A 23,389-nucleotide genomic window follows, 5' to 3' on the forward strand; every position below is an offset into this window, starting at 1 on the left:
TTTCGTTAAGTCAGTGGTAATATAGTTTAGTTGAGTGTTCCCAGTTCAATTTTGTAATTTCTGCCATTTCTACGAATTTGTAATTATTATTATTGTTGTAAAAGATATTATTGTGGTTAACTTAAAGTCATTTAGAATGGTCATCAATTCAATGTAGTGTTCTGTAGTTTTAAAACAAAATACATTGAGGTTAATTCTTCAATTAAACAACATAACATCGGGCGTTAATTAAGCAAAAACGAAAGAAAGTCAATGTCATTTCTCTTGAAATAAGTAAAAAGATTTGCTATTTAACTATTTAGAAAAAAGACAAAACTATATTACAGAACTTTGCTACACGCCCAGAGAAAAACCTCGATCTATATAATAAATTCATTGTTCAATTTGATAAATATATCATTACTATTGAACCTATGATATATTTATCAATATGATTTTTTTTTCTTGTCTTGAACAATAATTATTTATAAGAATAGTTATTTTGTTCGTATTAATAAAACATTATCATAAACCCTTGTTAAAATTTCTCTATCAAAATTGATTGAGGTTTTTCTTTGGGTGCAAATAATAATAATAATAATAATTCTTGTTGAAAAAGTAAAGTGTCAAAATTTGAGAAGGATTAAGATTTTTTTTCCTCTAAATTTTGTGTACCCGACATAAACAGTAAGTCTCAAAAATCAAAATAAGTATAGGTTAGTTTACAGATCTATTAAATTTTGATAGATTTGTTGGTGATAATGAGCCATTCAATACTTATTATAGTAGAGAATGTCTTTAACCCTTTGTTTTAAAACTTAACTAAGTTATTATATTATGAAAACATAATGACGTATTGAAGTGTTTATTAAATAATTGCAAACAATTAATAAATTAAAAATCGGGTGTTAAAAAATATTTTTTGTTTATAAAATGGAGAATCATTATAAAATGTGTTTTCGGCGTAAATATAGTGACAATTCGAGAGTATGCTTTAAAATTTTAATCAACACTTCTTCTATAATGAGTTATTTAGGCACCGCTATTTAGACACAATTATTTATATTAACACGATGACAAGAACACCTTAAAGGGAAACTCATGACTCCATAAAACATTTATTGATTCATAAAAATGAACCCCTAATTCGAACAAATAATATTACAACTATCATAACTATAACGTCACAAAATAACAAAGCTATTAATTATAAAGTATTATTTTATAATATTAGAAACTACATGGAATTCATTAAGTGTTTATTTATATTGTCTTCATTATTTTTACTGATTATTTTATTTACAAAAAAAAAAACTTTTTACTGTGAATTCATTTTCAACCCATACATTGGAAGATTGTTCTTAGCTGTAAAATTCGTAAAAATATGATTTTCTCGTTGTAAATTGAATGGAATGACATCTGTAGCGAATTTATAAGAACCAGTCGCTTATGGATAATCAATGAGGCCATCGTTTCATGCAAAGGCTAGTGGAGTAAATAATAATAATAATGAAAAAACAGCTTTAATCTATAAAAAATTTATTTGAAGTGATAACTTTTTTATGATTAATGTTTTTCTAAAAATAGTAATTTACTCACAATTTATTACGAAACTTTTATCAAACTAAGTAAAACAATCTATATCTGACCAAATAAATCACTCAGCTCAATTGGGTACAACTAAAGTCATGACACTTACTTTAGTTTTTTGTTTTAGAAGCTTTTTTCCTGTTTCATCTATAGTTGCTGACTATGAAGTCTTAAATTGGATTAAATCCATTTTCGCTTAACAGACTATTGACCTTTTTCTTGATTATAAACAAATTTTTTTAGATTACAATAAAAAAATGTTTAATTTTCTTTGAAAAAATAAATAATTACTCTGTACTATATTTAAGTGTCGATAGAAGCTTTTTTAATTTGGTTAAGTTTATCTATACACACCGAGGCCAGTAAAATTTTTTTATTATTTGATTTGACAGCTTAGCAATGTGTTTGGTGGGAGATTAGAGGGAATATCCCCTTAAAATGAAAAATATTTCTGAGTTACTAAATAATGCTACGATAAAGTTACAAAAACTTGGGACCTTTCAAAGTGCTCAAATAAATTCTATAAATGCATATAATTAACAGACCTGGTTATACCTTTTCTATTTTATTATTCATAATTATTTTACCAATTGGTATTTTATTAACATTTCTAATGAATAAAATCGCAGTATTTTTTAATAAATAGCCGATATTATTTATTTTTATACTTAAATAATTTTCTATAACTCATTATATGTAATTACTGCTACTAAAACTTATATCTGAATGCAATTATAATAATTTTTAAATCATATAAAACCAATTACCAAAAATAAAATTAAAAAAATTGTCAGTCAATATAAAATTACGTCGATATAGAATTTCCTACTCTCGCCATTCAAAACCTACAAATCAAAATTATTATATATTGTTATTCTTACTTTATTTTTGAAAAAATATTTATGTTGTAAATTTTTCTTTTATTTATTTTTTTATTTTATTTTTCTTTTATTAACAATTATTTTACGAAATATGAAACAAAACCGAATCAAATATACATATAAAAATAATTTATTTCTTGTTTTAATTTTTTAGAAAGAAAATTTCAATGTTTTATACACAAAATAAAAACATTATTTATCATTGAAGAATTTTTATACCGTCAAATAACTTTTACTTTAAACTTTTTGTACGAACAACTTGATTTATTTTGATATGAATGTACGAAATGTGAATTCATAAGTATTTTGTTGCTTTGGTGAACGAATGATAATTTTAAAACCTTTCGTCAACACAACGTCAAGATATTTTATATAGGACACAATTTAAAAAGTTATCCATGACGTGAGGTTTTAATTTAAATGCCTATTTGCATGTTATACTATATAATTGTACAAAATGTCAATCATGTTTTTAGTTAATTATATATAATATTGATTAAAATTTATATGACTCAAATATTCCAAATAATTATAGCAGAATTGCATCTATTTTATCACTAAGTTCTTGCGACTCAATTTTTGCTTAATAATATATATTAAATTTTTCATAGTTTGGCTTTATCATTATTTATTTGTTTATGGACTAACCGTTTTTACATTATAATTCAAGTATTTATTTTCGCTTAATTATCTCCTTGAAAAACTAATTTCTTATAATTTTGAATTTGTTTTTTATTTTTTCTAATATTAGATGAATTTTGGTTGGAGATACATATAGCAATTATTATTTATTATCATAGTTCATTGTTAATTGCCATATTGAAATTATACGACAGTCAATTACACTCTTTAAATTATGATTTAAAGAGTAAGTACATTTAGTTTGTGTTATAAATCTTTAAATTTTCACCATTATTAGTATTTATAATAAATTACTTAAAGTCGCTAAAATGTTCAACTTCTAAAAGCAAATAAAAATGTATAAGTACTCAATATAAAATACAAAATTGTAATTCAAGTAACTGTAAACAAGTTTACGTATAGTTATTATATGTTTAAATTATGTCATTAGACAACTTTTTAACTTAACTTATAACTGTTATAATTTTGATAAACCATTAAATATACGGAGTATTTCGAAAAGATAAGATAATTTATTTTGCTATTGCTTTCGTAAGTATGATTTACTTCTGAATTATGAATAATATTACTCACTTTAGAGCTCAAATGTTAATTAATGGACTGAATAAAGCTTCTGAGAGATATCACACGAATTCTATAGACCGTTTCTTGTAATAATAGAATCACATTTAACGGAAAGTTATTTTTATTGAATCTGTTAACTTCAATAAATATTATGATTAATTTTGTTTAAAGTTAAATATGTTTTATAAATAATTTTTTGAGTGTTTATTGATAATAGAGACTAAACTGACAGTAAGGAACCCTTGTTAATGTTTTTGGCGTAGTATTTTGCTAATTGAAAAACCTTTACAAAAAAATTAAATGTGATTTGAAAATGCTTTTAAGTATAAAAGCATTTGTCGAACTTTGAGATAATATGTTGACAGTGTTTTTCTTTTTTAAAATAATTTTGTATAAATTAGTGAAAAAAATAGATGGTCCAACACTTGAAAGAACTATAGAATTTTCACTATTATTTAAATAATATTTTCACCCTTTTTATTTGATAAGTCCACTGTGAAGGTTCTGAACATTGATGTTCAGAGTTTATCATATAAATTCTAAAAAATAAACGTGAACATAGCAGTAAAAAAAGTCGACACAAAAGCCTGCCGCTAATTAATTTTTTTTTAAAGCCGTCATTATTACGTCAAAAGCATTTATTTCCTTTGTTAAGCGCACTCTACCTAGATTACACAACAGTTAAATGAAATTTCCATTACATTTTTTAACGCTTATAATATTATTTGTTCTTTCATGGAAGATAGTCGTTCTGGTCTCTTGTTTGTTTCAATGTGATAGCACTATTGGACAAAAGACTGACAGATAAATGCGTAACAATTACAAGAGAACCCATAATAACATAGCATTACATTTTGTGTAGAAAAATAACTGAGAAAGATTCCGTTTTTCCTCGAAAGTATCAACCTTAACTTAATGAATCCTCAAAGCGTTGCGAAATTTCTAATTGCAATTTTGCCGATAGAAACAACTACTGAAGCCCAACGGCAATTCGCGAACACTTGGTAGGTCACGCACACTGCAAAGGAAGCGTGAATCGAAATCTCATTGCAAACCCAACTTTAACGATGAAGTATAATTATTGTGAATAGGCGATATTTTAGATTGAGCCAATCGCACGTTTTTTTCTACTCGAACATTGATTTTACCAAGATGAGCCTTTCTAACGCAAGTAGAATTATTTTATCGATCGAATAAAAAAATTACACTTGTTTTTTGGTCTTTTGTTTGCGTGAAATACTATGTGTCAGTTCATTATTTTTTCACGTGCCTCGCCGAAGGTAACCTTAGAACTGTGAAACAACAATCAATTACACGGGTATTGTTTTTGGATGATGTGCATTATAACCCGCGAGTGTTATTTGTCGTTATGTTAAACGAACCCGTTTCGACGTATTGGCAATAGAAGCGGAAGAGGCGTTCTGTGATGGATTATAGTGGTTATCTAAGTAGTAATTATTACGGACACGTATGATCATTAAAAGTATATACCCACCCGGTCATCATCATAGACCGGTGAAAGCAGAGTTGTTTGCTCAAACACGAATCGTCAATCGCACACGCGAACACTAGCACTCGGTTTTTTACTATATCCGCATGATTTCATTTGGCGCTATTATAATTCACTCCCTACCGTTTTCTCCGCACATGTCCATCGTGAACTTCACGGCTGTCGAATTTGACATATTATTATTATTGTTGTTACTGTAACTGTTTATCACCCCGGCTGCTAGAAGTCATCAATTCGTGTCAGTACAATAAGCCGTAGAACTTTAACGGACAAACGTGTACGCTTGCACTGGTACTTATTCGCCATAAATTCCATCTGATATAATTGCATAACTGACAAACCTGTCAGTGATGTTGTTTTCATAGATGCGAAAAAGGTTGATTATCGTTGGCACATACGGACAAACAAGGATCTTCTAATACGTTTAAATGTGCTTAAATCAGTTGTATTGTATGCAGCGGACGGATTAATTTGAAACGTGCACCGTTTAAATAGAATTAATTGGTAGTTTGCAAAGCCTGTTTTGTACAATGGCGTTTAATTAATGTACACACTCAGAGTTTTTAAAATACGTAGAATAAACGTACACTGTTGAGAATTTCATTTCCATAGTTAAATTTATTATTTAGAATAACTTCCATCGACAGTATGCGGCGTTGAATTTCATTTAATGCAATTACAATAGTCCATTACAATCTGCAATCATATGATACCGATATTACAAAATACAAGTATTTAATAAAAGGTGCGTTAGAAGTGCCATTTATCTAATAGTTTGATATTATTTTCAAACGGTATTTAGTCTTGTTGCGATATTTTTTTTGAAATTGTCGTACAAGTCACAATAGATTTTTTGACTTTGAGGACTACAAAATTAAGTACAATTATTGATCACCTCTTCGTGAAAACAAACAAGGTTTTATAATTGAATCAATTGCATTCAAAACTGAAAGTAAGTTTACATTACGTGTTAAGGTCATATTTCTTGTTGTCATAATGGTCTAAAATTTGTTTCATTACATTCAATTCTTTTTTTTTTTTTTAATTTCATTGTACATAATACCATTAGTACTGCAATCATTTTAAACGTTTAGTTTACCTAATTAAACATTTGTTCTAGAATAAGTATAAATAGTTTATGTAAAGTGAAGGTATTAACATAAATAAAAGCTTTTATTGTTTTACCAACACTTACTGTGCAACATTAGGTACGCAATTAGAACATTGGTTAAATCTTTTTTTCAGTACTTTTTAACTATTAGTTACAACCTGACATTGTATTTTATTCTTTCATAACAAACCTGATACAATTTTCTTCGACAGTAAATTCATTGTTTAAAGAAATAGTTATCAGAAGGTTCAGTCCTTTCATTTTTAGAATATTAAATCATAAAATGTGTTATTTTGTTAGAGAGGAAAAAAGACTGCATAAACGAACATTTAGCACTCGTGAGATTTTGACTAGAACTTAACAAACATCCGTTTTAAGTCCCTTTCGTGCATTTAATCGATGAAATATCGTTTTACTAACGAAAATAACATGTGTTATACTTATAATGCTATAGGATATTTTTTAAATTTTAGTGTGAGGTGGGTACAAAATTTGATATCTCCTTCGAAGGTCTGGGAGCTGTTTGTAGAAACAGCTGTTGCCTTGATGTACTGAAAATAAATGTCATGTATATAATAATATCGTTAAATGTATAAATGCTACGTATATGAATGCTTATCAATTATTCAATTCTGGTGTTAATTTATTATTAATAGATGTCCATAAGATTTTTATATATCTTAAAATAATTTCCTCATAATGACGATAATAATGTTAAATTCATAAAATAAAAATTACTAATTATCAATAATGTTCAATTATTTCATTTTTATATTTTTATATTCAAAAATCAAGTGATTTTTATACTAAACAGTTTATAGTTTAATTAAAACTAACTTAAATGAAATTCAAATTTCGAATTTCAGATAAATTGCTAAAAATAAGCTAAAAACTACACATATGATACTATATGTATCTTTACATATAGTTACTATACGTAACTTTGCTTGAATAAATATGATTTATATTGTAAAAATTCCCATATGTCAGTATGATATATTTAATATACACGTTATTTTTACACGTATTTTGACATAAAAATATTGAAAATTCGTACAAAAATATAAAATTATTATTACTATTTAACCACATTTTTCCTGATATGCGTTAAAAGCTTTCAATACACGTATGTGAAAACTTGGAATTTTTTTAACTGTCTTTTTAATAACACCTTAAAGGGTTTGTTTCAACTTTATATATTTCACTATACTTTGTTTTAATTTGTTAGATGTTTATAGAATATTCAGGAGGCTTGGTATAATTAAAATATTAAAAACATGATTTAGTCAAAATTAATATTGCAATATGATAATTTGAATACAGAATCGACAGACCTTATAGATACAATTTTACCATTATTTTACTGGTCAAACCCTAAAAATAATCTCTAATCTCATTCCTATAAACTATATTGCCAAATAATTAAAGTAAATAGTCATTATTTTTTGTTTAATTTTAATTTAAAATTTCCACTAATTGTGTGTATATTTGTATAGGCACTAGTAAGGTGCGTTAAGCAAACGTTGTTGTTTTAGATAATAAGCCACCCGTAGCAGGCAAATCAGTTTTAAAAAGCCATTTCAACTTTGTTTCAACAGCTTTTCATGAATAATTCACACGATACCAAAAACAACAGCCGGTTGTTAACGACTAAACAAAAATGTATACTGATATACTGTTTGTCTGACCTAATATAGAATTAATACTTTGTCTATGTTAAAACACCTTTTAATTAAAAAATTAGAAATTAAATTTTTTATTTTTATTAAAATAAGAAAACTTACAGTGAAATTTAGATAAAAAAATAATAATATTATTTGAAATATCCGTTTTACTTTTCTATTTACTTCATTTAGGTTCATAACTTTATTCACATAATTAATTTATTAATTTTTTTAATTTTAAAACTTATAACACTATCAGCAGTTTGAATAACATATTTTTTATGACTCTTTGAATCTTTTTTTTTTTTAATTGAAAAGTTAATATCCTTAGAAGAGCACTATGCTTGTGTTACGGATGTGGTAAAACTGTGACTTCAATTAACTAGTCCAAGTTTTTTTACTTCAACCCTACTTGGTTGGAAGTTAAGAGCAAAATTAAATACCCTGCCTTATAGAAACATTTTTTTTGTTCAGAATTCAAACACAAAACTTGTACTGAAGTAAAAGGAAATAAGACGGAAAACTGAAAATCAGATTTTCTATGTGACACATGGAACTAAAGAAGTTTGTACAATGAGGAAACAATTGTAAATTAAAAAGGGAAATTGAAAAATATAAAATAAAATGTGTAGTACTTTATTAAATACTAAAGACAAGATACTGGATTAACAATGATATCATAGACAAAGATTTTTAAAGGCAAATGTGGACATACTGACAGACTGGGAACTGGCTGTGAAGTACATGAATCAATCATTTATAATGTAAAATATTTTAGAGATGTCAACACAAGAATATCTACATTGACATTAAAAATAAAGAGCTCTTTTATGCGATGTTAGAATCTGTATTTAATACCACACTGGGTCAGGACAAGTTGATCCTGTGAGACTTAAGTTCAAGAGTAGGAAGAAAACATTAATATGAATCACTATCGGAAATCATAGTTCACATGAAATTTTAAATGTCAATGGCTCAAAACTTATTGATTTTGCTGTGTATAAAGGGCTGGCGATCATGAGTACCATATTACCAATGAAAGGTTTTCACAGATATACTTGGAACTTACCACATAGAGATTACAAAAATCAGATAAATCAAGTTTTAAATAATATTAGATTCAAGACTAATGTTAGAAATAAAAGGACTTTACGAAGAGCTGATTTGAATTCGGACCACCAACTAATTGCAGTATAAAGGAGAGTAAAACTTTAAAAATGGGTAAACGACATTCTGTTAACATTAAATGATTTGACACTGATAAATTAAAAAACTAATCCCTAACAAAGAGTTTCACAAAAAAATTAAGAATATTTTTCAAATGTCAAAGTAGTAAATAACGTAGACATAGATGAAACCTGGAACAAATAAGAAAAGTCATTAGTACCACTTTAACAACTATATTGGGGGAAAAAAAAATAAAAGATCTAAAATTAATTTTAACAGTGTCTGCTGCAAAAGCTATTGAGTGAAAAAAGTAGCAAGAACGAAATGACAATATGACACGAATAATGAATTTTCCCCAGTTAATTCAAAGTCCACCAAACATAAACAAGTCATATATTGAGATGTAAAAAAGGGAAATACCTTCAAGATATAAGAAAAAAGAGGAGTCCAACCAAAGATGATATAAGATCACAAATTACTTTACAGAAAGATATTAAAAGAAAAAGAGGTTCTTAAAAAAACGATGGTGGGTCGCTTATAACTTTAAGCGAAGAGATAACTAAGAGATGGAGTGATTACTTTGATGAACATATGATAGTATCTATTGAGAGAGTTTGATTAACACTATGGAAGAGTTTAACCGAATATAAAATCTATTGCTATGAGTAATATTACAAAATGAAACAGTAGGAAAAACGCCACTATCCACTATGAAGTGGGAAGATATGGTGAAAAAAGATGTAGAAGACTTAGGAGGTAGGTCAAATTGGAGGAAATGAGTATCCGTCAGAGATAGCTAGAAGGAAGTGTGTTTGACAGAATGGTCATAGCGACCGTTTACACGAAGAAAAAAGAAGTAAACTTAGTAAAATATTTATGTTCTGTAATTTTGTCCTACTACTATTCAAATTCATCAAACAACATATACGAATATATTAATCTGAGCGAATACAATTGATTGATTTAAATCAATTGTTTGAATTGAATATTTCATTTAATTGTTTAATTTTTCACGATTTTCATTTCTCTTAATAAGATTATTTAAATCACCAATTACATGTAAAAGAATCAACAATTTTATTAAAGTAATTTATCTTCGATGTTTGAATTAATATTTTTAAATTTACAATACTACTTCAAATATGTATTGCTGACAACTAATCAATAACTTGTGCATGAAAAAAGTATAGTTGGATGAAAGAACTTTAAGCTACAATGTTTTGAAACCAAATCTGTGGTAAAACAAAATTAAACTTTCAGTCCAAAATAGTAACCAATAGAATTCATATATACTCTACGATAAAAAAAAAGGCCTCGTTTTTGGTTTCTGCATAATTGGGCAAATTGTAAATATGCAAAACCTATTACATTTTCAATTGAAGTTTAAACAATACTGCTGATTATATTACTTACAAAGATAATTATTTCTAGACATCTTTATTTTCATAACGCTCATCATTTTCATCTATAATTGAACATGTCCGTTTACAATATGAATAGTAAATAGACAGTAAAGGAGGGATAAGTTTCTAATGATTCATTTTTTGTTTTACAGATCTTTTTAGTTTGGTTAAATGAATCTTTAGCTTTTTTCCTAAAGAATACTTATTAACATAAAAATTTTATTTCTGGCCTATGTTTATCATTGCCGTTTGTTTGGTCACGTTTTAGCTTACTACGCAAACACATTGCTCTATTATGAGAAGTATAATAAAAATGGGTAGTCACGGCTCCACTATAAAAATTCAGTGTTTGCTTATATTAAAATATGCAAATTTAATCATCAAAATCTTATATTATAAGAGCATTTAATAAAAAACCAAACCAAATTATTCTTACTATTGATCAATAGCAATATAGTATAGATGTTCCAGGGTCAATCTCCTCCTCCAAAATTAATAGCTAAGTAAAATAATGTAAGTATTGAAATATGCCACTGGTTTTATGTATTGAAACTTAAAGAGAAAAACTATTATTATCTAATATTAATAAAAAATAATCAAATTATAATTCAAATTGAAAAAATATAAAGTGCAATGGAATTATTTATTCTCTTAAGTAAAAATAAATATTTGTTTTGAATTACTTTGAATCATTTTTTTTTTATTTTGACCTAAAAAAATATGCTCATAATCAAAAAACGGGTACATGGTTTGTTAAGCGAAAATCGATTTAATACATCTAAGATGTCATAGTCAGCAACTAAAGACGAAAAAGGCTTCTGAAACAAAAAAATTTAGTATATGTCTTAACTTTAAGCTGTACCCAATTGACCATAGTAATTTTTTTTGTCAGTTATTAATAGTTTTACTTAGCTTCGATAAAAGTTTTGTAATAGATTGATAAGAAATTACTATTGTTAAAGAAACATTTTTAGTACCCATTCCAGTTTAAATTTTCAAAAACCCTTCCGAAATATTTTTAAAAATACGTCATTGTTGATCAACGCCTATAAATATAGTTAAAGAAAATGTTTCTAAAAAAAATTATTCATCTCAGAAATGTGCACATTGTTTTTTATATTTATTTGCTTCAGCAACACCGAATGAAAAAATATTCGTTGTTTCACTTATAATTATAATAATTCCCTGTATCAAAAATATTGTAGTATGATTTTTAAACTCGTATTTACATTTTTTTATTATTAATTTATTTCTTGAAAAAAGTTGTTAGTGTTTTTCCATTATCTGACATCTTATAATTAAAATATAAACATCAATTTGTATGAGATTAAAAAAGTTTTTTGATCATTTTTTACATCACTTAACCCTGTTAATCTACACTTTACACTAAACTTGTCTCGATTTTAGCATATCTTTGCAACTAGTCAAACCTAAACTTATTTTGTTACTCAATTTCAAGAACTCTTTAAACACATTTAATTAGATTTTTAATTAAACTTTGTTTATGTGACAACTGTACACGTGTAAAATTAATACCAGAGGCTATTTGCTAAACCTTAACTCGTGCCAACATCACGCTCGTGTCCTTCCAAGTCGTATTTTGACAGCAATATTTGGGTTCAACGGACTTGGCGACGCATGTTAGCTAGCGCGCGTACTTTGTTCGTAAAGACACTTTCACTCGTTGCCGGCCGGCCGGCTTAAGGACGTTTCGCGCTCAACGGAACGGCTACATAACCTAATTTTATATAGAGACAACTATAAGAATTGTTTTCGCAAGTGCTTATGTACAGAGGTGAGTACACTCTGTTGAAGGTTCACCCATATTTTATAACAGCACACAAAAGTGAAGTGTGGTGGTTGTGTCCTGATGGAAGTATTTACAATATTTAAATTTATTTAAAAAATATAGTTTAATGTTGAAAAATGTATACAACAAAGAAAAAATACATTATAGTTTTTAATGCCTATTCCATACCATTTTCACAAAAGAAAAAGTACAATTGATGTACTTGCATTCTTCGTTCTATATTATACAAACAAGAAGAAATGGCATAAGCGCCTGGGTTGACTAAAACGTTTAAAAATAATATTTTTATTTTCATTTTGGCCATCAAAGGATAATTTTGAATTGTTCGTTTATATTTTCTTCGGATAATTGATTACGGAGTTTTGCGTTTATCTGACGAATTGTCCATTAGATGTCTTCTATGTAGTTCCCGAATTATAGAATGATGTTTAGAACTTTTTTCATATTATCTACTCATCAACTTGGTATTCTTTAAGTATTTGACAGTCAAAAAAATAAATTGAAATCAAAGTATAATTTGTTGACATTATCCAGTAAATACGTCGAAAATTTTTTTCAAAAATAACGAATTAAACTTAGAGACCGGTTTATAATATTTATATGTTATATACAATTAGCATACATATCATAATAATAGTGAACTTAGTTTAAAATACATAAATTTATACTGATAACTTGTTTATTTTTAGTGACATTGAAGTGGTATTCAAAATTGAAAATATCATTTGAGAACTCTGTTCAAAAATCGTTTAAGCAGCTTTGAAATTGTATATATTGAGCTCTATTAATCTTATTACTTGAGCATAGCGTACGGACGGGTATAAGCGAGCCATATGAGTTGTCCTTGAAATTTGACAGTTTCTGATGGCTCATTTAGTAAATGTTTTTTGTAAGTCCATTAAATGCACTTAATTAAATTTGATGACTAGCTTTCAGTATATGAAATTCGATTTCAAATATATAACGAGAATGATTGAACAGTAATATTGAAATCAGAAAGTATATAAATACACTTAGTCATTAATTTGGTTTTTAAAATAAAAAGTTATTATTTTTAATAGTGGAGTTACTAAGATTGTTATTGGCCGTGACAAACTTTGTATTACATTAAAAAGAGATAGTAATGCTAAAGCGTGGTTTTATTCCTTTGTAAATGATGAAGTATTGATATATATTTAAATAACTTCAGTATTATAACTTATGATTTTCGAAATCAATAATCTTGCAGATTGATATTATTGTAATACTACACTATTAGCAAGATAGCGCGTGCCGAACAATGCTTATAGTTGTTTTCTATAGGCCGAACGTGAAATGAATGGTGAAAAAAGCATTGTGAAATTTTTTTCAAAACACTCGAGGGCATTGCCCTTTGCACGTGTGCACCTTAAGTAAGCCATTGTATGCATTTGGTTTTTTAATCATATAAACCTAGATTTCCCTGCATCCATGGCCACATCTTTGATGATAAGATTAGTGGAAATCTATTGGTACAGAATTGTGTACACGAGACTCGAAAATTATTACATATGCGATGTAATATTGCAATGCCTGTTGCATTCTTAAACCGCTATTTATTAAAATTACTCGAATGCATAATAATATTTATTCGCTGGATCTTAGGATCTAGACTAAACAGCAGTGTAAATGAAATAATCTTGATTTAAGTACAATATAGCAATGATCCATAAGTAGTTGGTTGGACAATTTGCAGGTAGTTAACGGGAACAGTTATGAAGAATTGTGTAAGTCATGTATACACAAAATTTGCATTATTTATACGATCGAATCATATTTTAAGTCGTTGGAATAATATCATTAATTATGATACGCGTGTAGATAGAACCGATAATTTTTATGCACACTTAATTATCTCTTTTGTAATAATATCATAGGAATTGTGTACAACTTTTTTACTAGTTATGTACAGCATAAAGTGGGTCGAGTTTGGCTTAAAATTCATAGGCGTGATCGCAACCCACTCTCAAAATTATACTACACGATAGTAAAACCCTAATAAATATGTATACACATCTCTGTAAGTAGGATAAACAAATGACACATAAAAGGGTTTTTATATTTCAAATACGATTGATGTAAAACTTAATAAAAATGTTGTAAAATATTTGATTGTGCAAATACATGTTGTCTTACCGCATTTGGAAATCTGTGGTGCTTAATAATTGATCAATATGTTGTAAATTAAATTATTATTTGTTGTTACAGGGAACTTAATACAGTGAAGATTATTTTAAACTGAAGCTCTATGAATATACATAGATATGCGCTAACATTCTAAATGTTGGATGTGTATCAAATAAATATTTTACTTGGGTAGTATAACGTTGTACATTATTATTTTAACCATAAGGTTATGTAGACATTTTGAATTTTAACCTAATATAAATTTGTACAATCTAAATCAGTTTCTTAAAAAAATGGTATGCTTAATTATCTGAAACGACCCTTCTGTATAAAAAAAAGTAAGCATCCATAACCTTGATATTGTGTAATTCCACTAATTCGTTTAACGTTGTGCCAACTATGAGTCGGTGCACTTCGTGATGTTTTAAAGACACACAAGAAGAGTTATTTGATTATATTTATAGTTGATTTTTATGAATAAGTTTTGCTTAAACTATTCTTAAGCGTGTTGTTTAGATACAACTTATTCATAAGAATCGACTAGAAATATGGCCCTAATTTTCTCAGCTGAGATTTTATTTTCAATGGAAAATTTGAAATTTAATATGATTACCAAAAACGTGTTTTACTAAATTGAAATATCTATGGTAACGGCCTAGCAATGAGTACAGGGTACACAATAGAATAATGTTGTAAAATAAAGACCAAGGCGATACGCAAACAAACAAAAAACGTTTGCCGGCGCGTCGGCAGATATCGCGTAACGGTCGTTGACTTTTGCACCTAAATAATGTGGCCCCCTCCCAATCCTTTGACATAGTGGTCACCTGACAGCGATAGGTTGCCTTTCATTTTCGTTAAATGCATATATTATAACCATAAGTAGTACATATTAATAGGGTTACACGGACCTATTGTAGAATCAAACGTATTATGTATAAAATATTAATAATCCTATAATGAAACACCTCCATTATAATGTGTCACTGTACTTTGTGTTATAGATTGTTGTTTTATATTGTTTTCGGCGCTTGTTTATTCGTTATTGTAGTATATAATAACACAAGCTACATATTATTATATTTTATATTAATTTTAAATGTAATAGCTCCAGTGACCAGAGAACTTTGCTGTAATATTATAAATTCATTTTCAGCGAAAACATAGGTTAATAAGGCTTTATATTTCTGGTATTTAAGTTTCAAATGTCGAAAAAATTTTCTCGGTCCACTCAAAATTATTTACTTTATTTTATTTCTATTAATTAATAAACATTAATTTTTCTAACAGCTGTAGTATTTCAACTATAATAGTTGAAATTCAAAAACATATTCTACGTTTAAAGTAAAATAAATAGTGTATATTCCTAAAATATTTCAATACCAGATATTATAAAAAACAATAATATACATATAAAGAATTACTTATTTTTTCCTTAAAAATTTAAATGAATGTCGAAATCTGTTAGGGGGTGCTAAGTAGCCTTGTAATTGATCCTAAGAACAAAATAAGTAGAAAACAATACACTAAAACGTCGATGACAATTTACTTATTCATTCTAGCATAAATTATTACTCTAGTGAGAGAAAAAAAAACAGTAAAATTGGTTTAGGAATTACTTCTTAACAGTTTTATAACAACATATTCAATTATTCGTTTTGTCGATTGTAAATAGTTATTATAAATATTTTAATTATAATGGTGATCTAATAAACGTAAAATTATATTTTAAATGTAGTAATTATATACTTCATAGCAAAAATATTTAGGTAACCTTAAGATTATAAAATAATACACTCTTGAAGATAAAATTTCTGTAGTAAATATTTAACTTATTTTAGTATAATAATGCTGAGAACTAAATAAAATAGATATTAAATTTAAAGTTAATAATTATAATTAGAATAACTCAAATGTACTCTTCAAACGTTGAATATAATATATTTACTCAAAAAATGTTAAAATTAGAGAACAATCTTGAAGTTTAAAAATTAGAATTAATTGCATCATTTTTTATTGTATTAATGTAATAAATACTACAAACAAATATTAATATTTCTTCATAAATTTATGAAATAATTATATCATAAAATAAACTCAAGCTTCAATCTTAGATATCATATTACAAAAATATTATTTAGAACTAAAAAAAAAATACAAAAAAATTATTTTAGATATTATAGTATTTGAAAAAAAATTTTTGCCAATATTTCTTTCACTAGATACATTTATTTATAATAATTTTTAATTATAATTAGAAATATCAATTTTATTCTCTATTAATTTTGCATAATGATGAAAATTCAGTGAGTTCAATATATTACTATAGTACTTGTTCTTGAACTATAAATTTTAATACACTTAAAATATTTTAAGAACTAAACTACCTAATGAATGCACTTAAAATATATTTATTTTTTTCTTTGAGAAAAAAAAATTAAATGATAAATTTTAATTCCGAACAATATTTTATAATTATACAGAGGTATAAATTTTAGACTTCTTATTTAGTTTATATAAACTGTTATACTTGCTGGCTGTCGATACACCTGTGGTTAAAATCTAGTTTGTTAACGATAGTATTACGGTTGTGACCTTCTATTAGTACCGAAAAAGTATTAATTCGTTCTTAAGTTAAAAATTATTTTTTCTTATAATATTCATAACATATGTTTATAGAACTTGATAGATACACCATCTCATTTTTAATTTTTTTTAGCCATTGACCTTCACAACCATAATCGTACCAAATCCTATTAGCTAATACTGTTTTTAGCTTCGAAAATTAGATGCTCACTAGAAGCATCACATAGTTACATTCAGAAATATTTTATTGGAGTCTTCAAAAGCGTTTACATTGACCATTAGACATCGTGTGTGTACCCTACCTATTTGAGTAACTTGAACCTACTTTAAACTGCTTTAATTGGATAAAAATGAGAGTCGTCTTAATTATCTACAAATATTATCAGGGCAACCAGTTACCTTATACAGAGGTACCCTAAGTTGTTGTTAAAATGTATAAAACTTTTCATAAATTTATAATAAAATAGATTAAGTCAGAGATCAAAATTAGAATTCATATTGTGTTTTACACGATAATAAATCAATCAGTGCATCTTATTATTAATAACCCTTCAATTGTATAAGTATTGTTAAAATGATTAGGGACTATGTACAAAAAACAGGACACCATGAAAAAAACTGTAAAATATAGCTTAATTAAAGTGTACAATAAATTCAACGATAAAATCTAAATCAATGAAACTTATTTAAATGTATTTATTATTTTAATAAACATTAGTAAATTATGAAATACATTTTCAAAATTTAAATTAAGATAAATTACGTAATAACTTAAAATTATTGTCTGTGAATTCCGGTCATAATACTTACTCACAATCAACATGAACAATCTATGATAAGTATAAATAATAATGTTTGATAACTATGTCGGAACCTGCAAGTATACAATGATCATCGACTAGCGTATTTTTTCCAAATGTACTTACTACATTGTCATGATTTGTGAGAACGCGTAGTGTATGGGAACAGAAAAATATAGTTTTTATGTATACATATATAAGTATAATATATTATAGCCAGTGTTTCCCCTCGGGGTTTAAAACCATAATTTCAACCACATGTGTGTGCGTCGGCTGTTGTGAAGGGGTCCGTTAATGACGTGATCTCGACCAGAACTGGCAACTGCACATAAGTAAAAACTATTATGATTTACTAGTATAACGATAGGCAGCAAATAAATGCTGTTTGTTTCGTATTTTCCAGTTTCTCATTTTTCTTCTTTATCTTACTTTTCATTTTTGCCACCTCTTCCGTGCTCGGTCATATACAATTATGATCTAATGATTAATCTTTAAAATAAAACTGTGAAGCATTATTGACAAAGAAAAAAACCAGACAAAGAAAACCAGAAAAAAATCGCAAGAATCGTATACCGTACACTGTACAGGAAAATAGGCCATGAATATGAACGCAAGATATAATGTTACCAGTGTTGTTTTTTATTGTTATTACCTGTGTATTAATCATATTATTTTTTTATTATATTATATTATTATGAATTTAATTCTTGACTTTTAAAAAATCAAATAAATATGGTAATTGAAATAAAAAACCCAAATTTTTGCGAATTTCAAACGCTCATGACAAATTAAAAAAAAAAATTACTTATTAGTCATGATTAGATGAATAATTATACTGCTTTTAATATGAAATACTGATCAGAAGTATCGAATATAATGCTTAGAAGATATATTGATTTTAATCCTAAAAAGCGTCGGCATGGACGCTCAAAAATTTCTCAAAATTAAATTTTTTTCCTAAAATAGAAACCTGGAAAATCGCTTTACCTCGTAAATACGAGGCGGGTTTTGTTGTTTAGGGACTTGTTAGAATCCTCTTGGCTAGTTGGAGTGCAGGCAGAGTTTATCTCTGTACTTAACTTTATTAACTCTATCTTTCATAGTTTATCCACCACAAAGCTTCAAAGTTAAGGGTCATGATAAATTTCCATAAACTATAAATTCCTCAACATTTTCACAATAACAGAGTTAATTTAACTATTAGCTAAAAAATTTCATAGGTTTTATATGAGAAAAGAAATAATTTTTTATTATTAATAATAATTTTTTAATGAAATAAATCGTATGTTACTGTAGAACAAAATCCAATGTTTTAATTTATTTTAGTATTAATTTATTATTCCGTTCAACTCATTTATAGTACTCTGTGACATAAATCAGAACTTAAGTAATCGTTAAACATAAATTTTGTAATTTAACAAAATAATAAATTATGTTAGCTTATAATATAAGTAAAAATATCGAATCAATACTTATTATCATAATTCTATGAAACTTAAAAAGTGAATTTGTCAAAAATCGCAAGATGTTATGAAAAAAAAAATGATGTTATAAGTTCAAAAGAAACTGCATTATAATATTCATAAATTCTAATGTATTGATCTAAAACTAATATTTCTATATTATCTTATGTTATGAAAATTTTATTTCTAATTAAAGGTTTGTTTGAAAATTATTTTTCAGCAGTAAGTTTTTCTTTTATTAATACTATTATTTAGCTACAGGATTTTACCCATTATCTTATAATTGACTAGTTATAGGTAGATAATAATTTTGACCTATCATGAACTATTTGCTTCACAGTAAGTTAGAAACATGTGTAAATTTAATAGATAATAAAGTATCACTATAAAATAAATATTTGAGTTTACTAAATCATAAACATAAAACTTTATGTGTTGAAATGTTCTAAAATTGTAGTAACTATGAATTGTAGTCTATCCTGTTTATATTTTATTGTGAACAAAAAGTTTGATATGCATATATTTAAAAAACTCTTAATTGTAGAATTATTTTCGAGAAAATATTTATGTAAAAATTTTCATTATTTGCTACCAATTAGTTTGTGATTTCTCAACTATAGCGCTCCTCTTTTTTTTTTTTTTTTTTGTGAACACCACTACATGAGATATATAGGTCTTCAATTATGATGATATGATAAACATTAATTACACCGGCACACAAAAAAAAAAAAGTTGTCTGTACTTTTGACCGGACCCACCTACGGACATGTATTTTGACCCCTTGAATCCGAATTTGAAGTCCGTTTGGCCCGGTCACCCTTCAGATTTGAGTAAAATGCAAAAAAAAACAAAAAATAGGCAAAAAATTGCGAAAAACTGCAGTCAAAGCGATGAAAAAAAATTTTTGGACCTTAATCAAGTATGATTTTTATGTATTTCAATTTACTGAAACTGAATCTGAACGTTAATTAGCCCGTTGAGTCGTCAACATTTGAAAAATAGCAAAAAAACCCAAAACATTGCAATAAATCATGAAAAATAGAAATTATCGAGAAGAAAACAATTTTTTGGATTCAGATTGAATATGATTTTTATGTATTTTATTCCACTGAATTTGAATCTGAAGTCTTCTTGTCCCATTAACAATTTAAAATTTAAAAAAAATCTCAAAAAATCAGGAAAATTGTAGTTATAAAAACGGTAGCACAGTGGGGTCGAGGCACAGTGTAGACAAGGCATAGATGGGACAAGTATAGATGATATTTGACACTGATTAAAATCACTATCATAAAAAACGCTTCGATGCAAATCTGTAGATAGTGTTTCATTTAGAGAAATTGGTGGATTATTCCAAAAGCAACATCAACTCTTATTTCTTTAATTATATCCTGATTAGTAGTTCTTTGATTTTAAAATATAATATATGAATAAAAACTAATTATAATTATTAAATTTAGTATGAAATTGATATTCAATAATTTAATATTGTAATTTAAACAGAGAAATTATAAAAATAATAAAGAAGTTGTATATTGCATTATTTTTACGTGTATAAAAATTTAAAGGGCTTGATACAATAAATTTCAATAAAAACTGTTTTCTATCACTTTNTTGATACAATAAATTTCAATAAAAACTGTTTGTTACTATAAATAAATGCACTGAACTACAAGGAACATTCATCAGTAACAAAAATATATCATTCTAAATCAACTTTTCGCGATGTTTTCAAATCTGCAATTAGACTTTTTCTATCACTTCTAAGTTTTAATATTATTAAAAATTAGTATTTATATATAAAAAATTCGCATCGAAGCTAAAAAATTGGCTTTTTAAGCTAACTCAAATTTAAAAATTACTTTTTCGACTTTAAAAAAGTAAAAAAAATTTAATAAGTTTAATTTCTTATGTCTTATGAACTTTATTCTATGTCAATTAAATTATATAATATTCATGAAAGTCAATATATTCTCCTAATAAGATATTTTAAAATAAAATAAAATACAAAACCTAGAATTTTAATAGAAAAATAGCATATTTTTGAATACGGTAGCCATTTGCGCATAGAAGATAGGTCGTCGGGACAAATTTTTTTTTTCATTTTATAGTACATAAAATAAGCTTTAATTTGATATATGTTTAAAGGACGCAGTATTTCCGGAACATTTTCAAAAATTAAGTTGAAAAAGTTAGTTTTTGTAAAAAAGTTACTATTTTAAATCCCCCCAATGAGCAGGTTAAGTGTTAGATTTTCATAAAAATGATATCAAATGAAAGGGAAATATCTAAGGTTTTAGTACAAAAAATATTATGTTGATTTGTTTATTTTTGAAAAAGTTATGGAAGTTTTAAGAAAAAAAAGTGAAAAAAATGACAAAATTTACCGATTTTTAAATTTGTAATTTTTTTGGATATTTCCCCCATTTGCGGGGAACAAGGGAAAATTTTTTAAATTAAACAAAACGTTATTTTTAGTAAGTCAAAATCAAAAAAAAATTTATTTTTTATTTTTCCTAATATCATAAGGTAATTAGCAATTTGATTTGCAATTTAAATATCTTATTCGAGAAATACTCAATCTAAATCCAAAAAATTGTTTTCTTATCAATAATTTCGATTTTTCATGATTTATTGCAATTTTTTGCTATTTTTAAAATGTTAACGACTCAACAGGCTAATTAACGTTCAGATTCAGTTTCAGTAAATTAAAATACATAAAAATCATACTTGATCAAGGTCCAAAAAATTTTTTTCATCGCTTTGACTGCAGTTTTTCGCAATTTTTTGCCTATTTTTTGTTTTTTTTTGCATTTTACTCAAATCTGAAGGGTAACCGGGCAAAACGGACTTCAAATTCGGATTCAGCGGGTCAAAATACATGGCCGTAGGTGGGTCCGGTCAAAAGTACAGACAACTTTTTTTTTTTTTGTGTGCCGGTGTTATTAATATAAATTTATCTCATTACTATGAAATATTTTTAAGAAACAAGAAAATCTATACGCCGATCTTGACTTTGCGGCCGTTTTTTATTGCTTATCACTCGGTATAAAATTGTATTACACGCGTAGGTAACCTTACACTTGTTAAACATAATCTCTTGAATGAATTATTTATTTTCAAGTACTTGATTTTTCACATCGTTGTTTATATAAAGATAACAAGTATATGTAAGTTATCAGTTTAGCTGAATTATTATGAGTTAATCGATTTTAATATTTCTCAGAATTTTTGTTTTTTTGAGATCTGTAAAGAAATTCATTTATGGTTAAATTTTTTCTAACATAAAACGTATAAGAAACACTATTGATTAACTTAGTTAAATTGAAATAAAATATATCTTTTTATTTCATTTATATATTATTTTCTCTTTATTTCCCTTATGTCAATTTTTATTATTGAATAGTTTTGACTTAACTCGACTTTGTCATTTTTATATATTATGAGTAATACGATTGTCTGCTTTTATGTGTTGGGCTTGGTAATACTCTTCATATTGATAAATTTTTCTCTTCGTGATTTTTTTATTGTTACATTTTTTACTATGAGATGCAACCAATAGGGATATGAGTGTTGATGCGTGGAAAACGCAGTGTGTTTTTTACAACCGAAGAAGCTTTTTTCCGTATTCAGTTATAAAGGAAAATTGAATTGTCATCGTCTTTTCCTCGCTTTTGTATGAAATAAGCATAGGGCACGAAAACTCCATTTATTGGGGGGAAAAAAAATACACATAGTATCACTTTTTGTTAGGCGCATAGATGGTCTTGTATAGTATATGTGTAATAATGTATACAAATAGAGCAGCTTCCGACAAAAAGTATTAAGCGTACATCATCTTTATGGTTAAACTTGAAGTTTACATTGAATCATCTTCTAGTGTCATTGTATTATTTTCTGTTCTAGGAACATGCTATGCTTGTGAACTGTTTAAGAAATGTATGCCTCATTGACTAAGATAAGACTAAAAAAATTCATTTAATAGTCAACCAAAGATTAGAGTTTGAATTTCAATGCTGAATAAATTAACATTAAAATACAATTGTTAATCTTACAAGAATAATTGTTCATTTACTC

The sequence above is a fragment of the Daktulosphaira vitifoliae genome, unplaced genomic scaffold (assembly GCF_025091365.1).
Source record: "Daktulosphaira vitifoliae isolate Bord-2020 unplaced genomic scaffold, ASM2509136v1 Scaffold_1, whole genome shotgun sequence".
Taxonomy (NCBI): Eukaryota; Metazoa; Arthropoda; class Insecta; order Hemiptera; family Phylloxeridae; genus Daktulosphaira; species Daktulosphaira vitifoliae.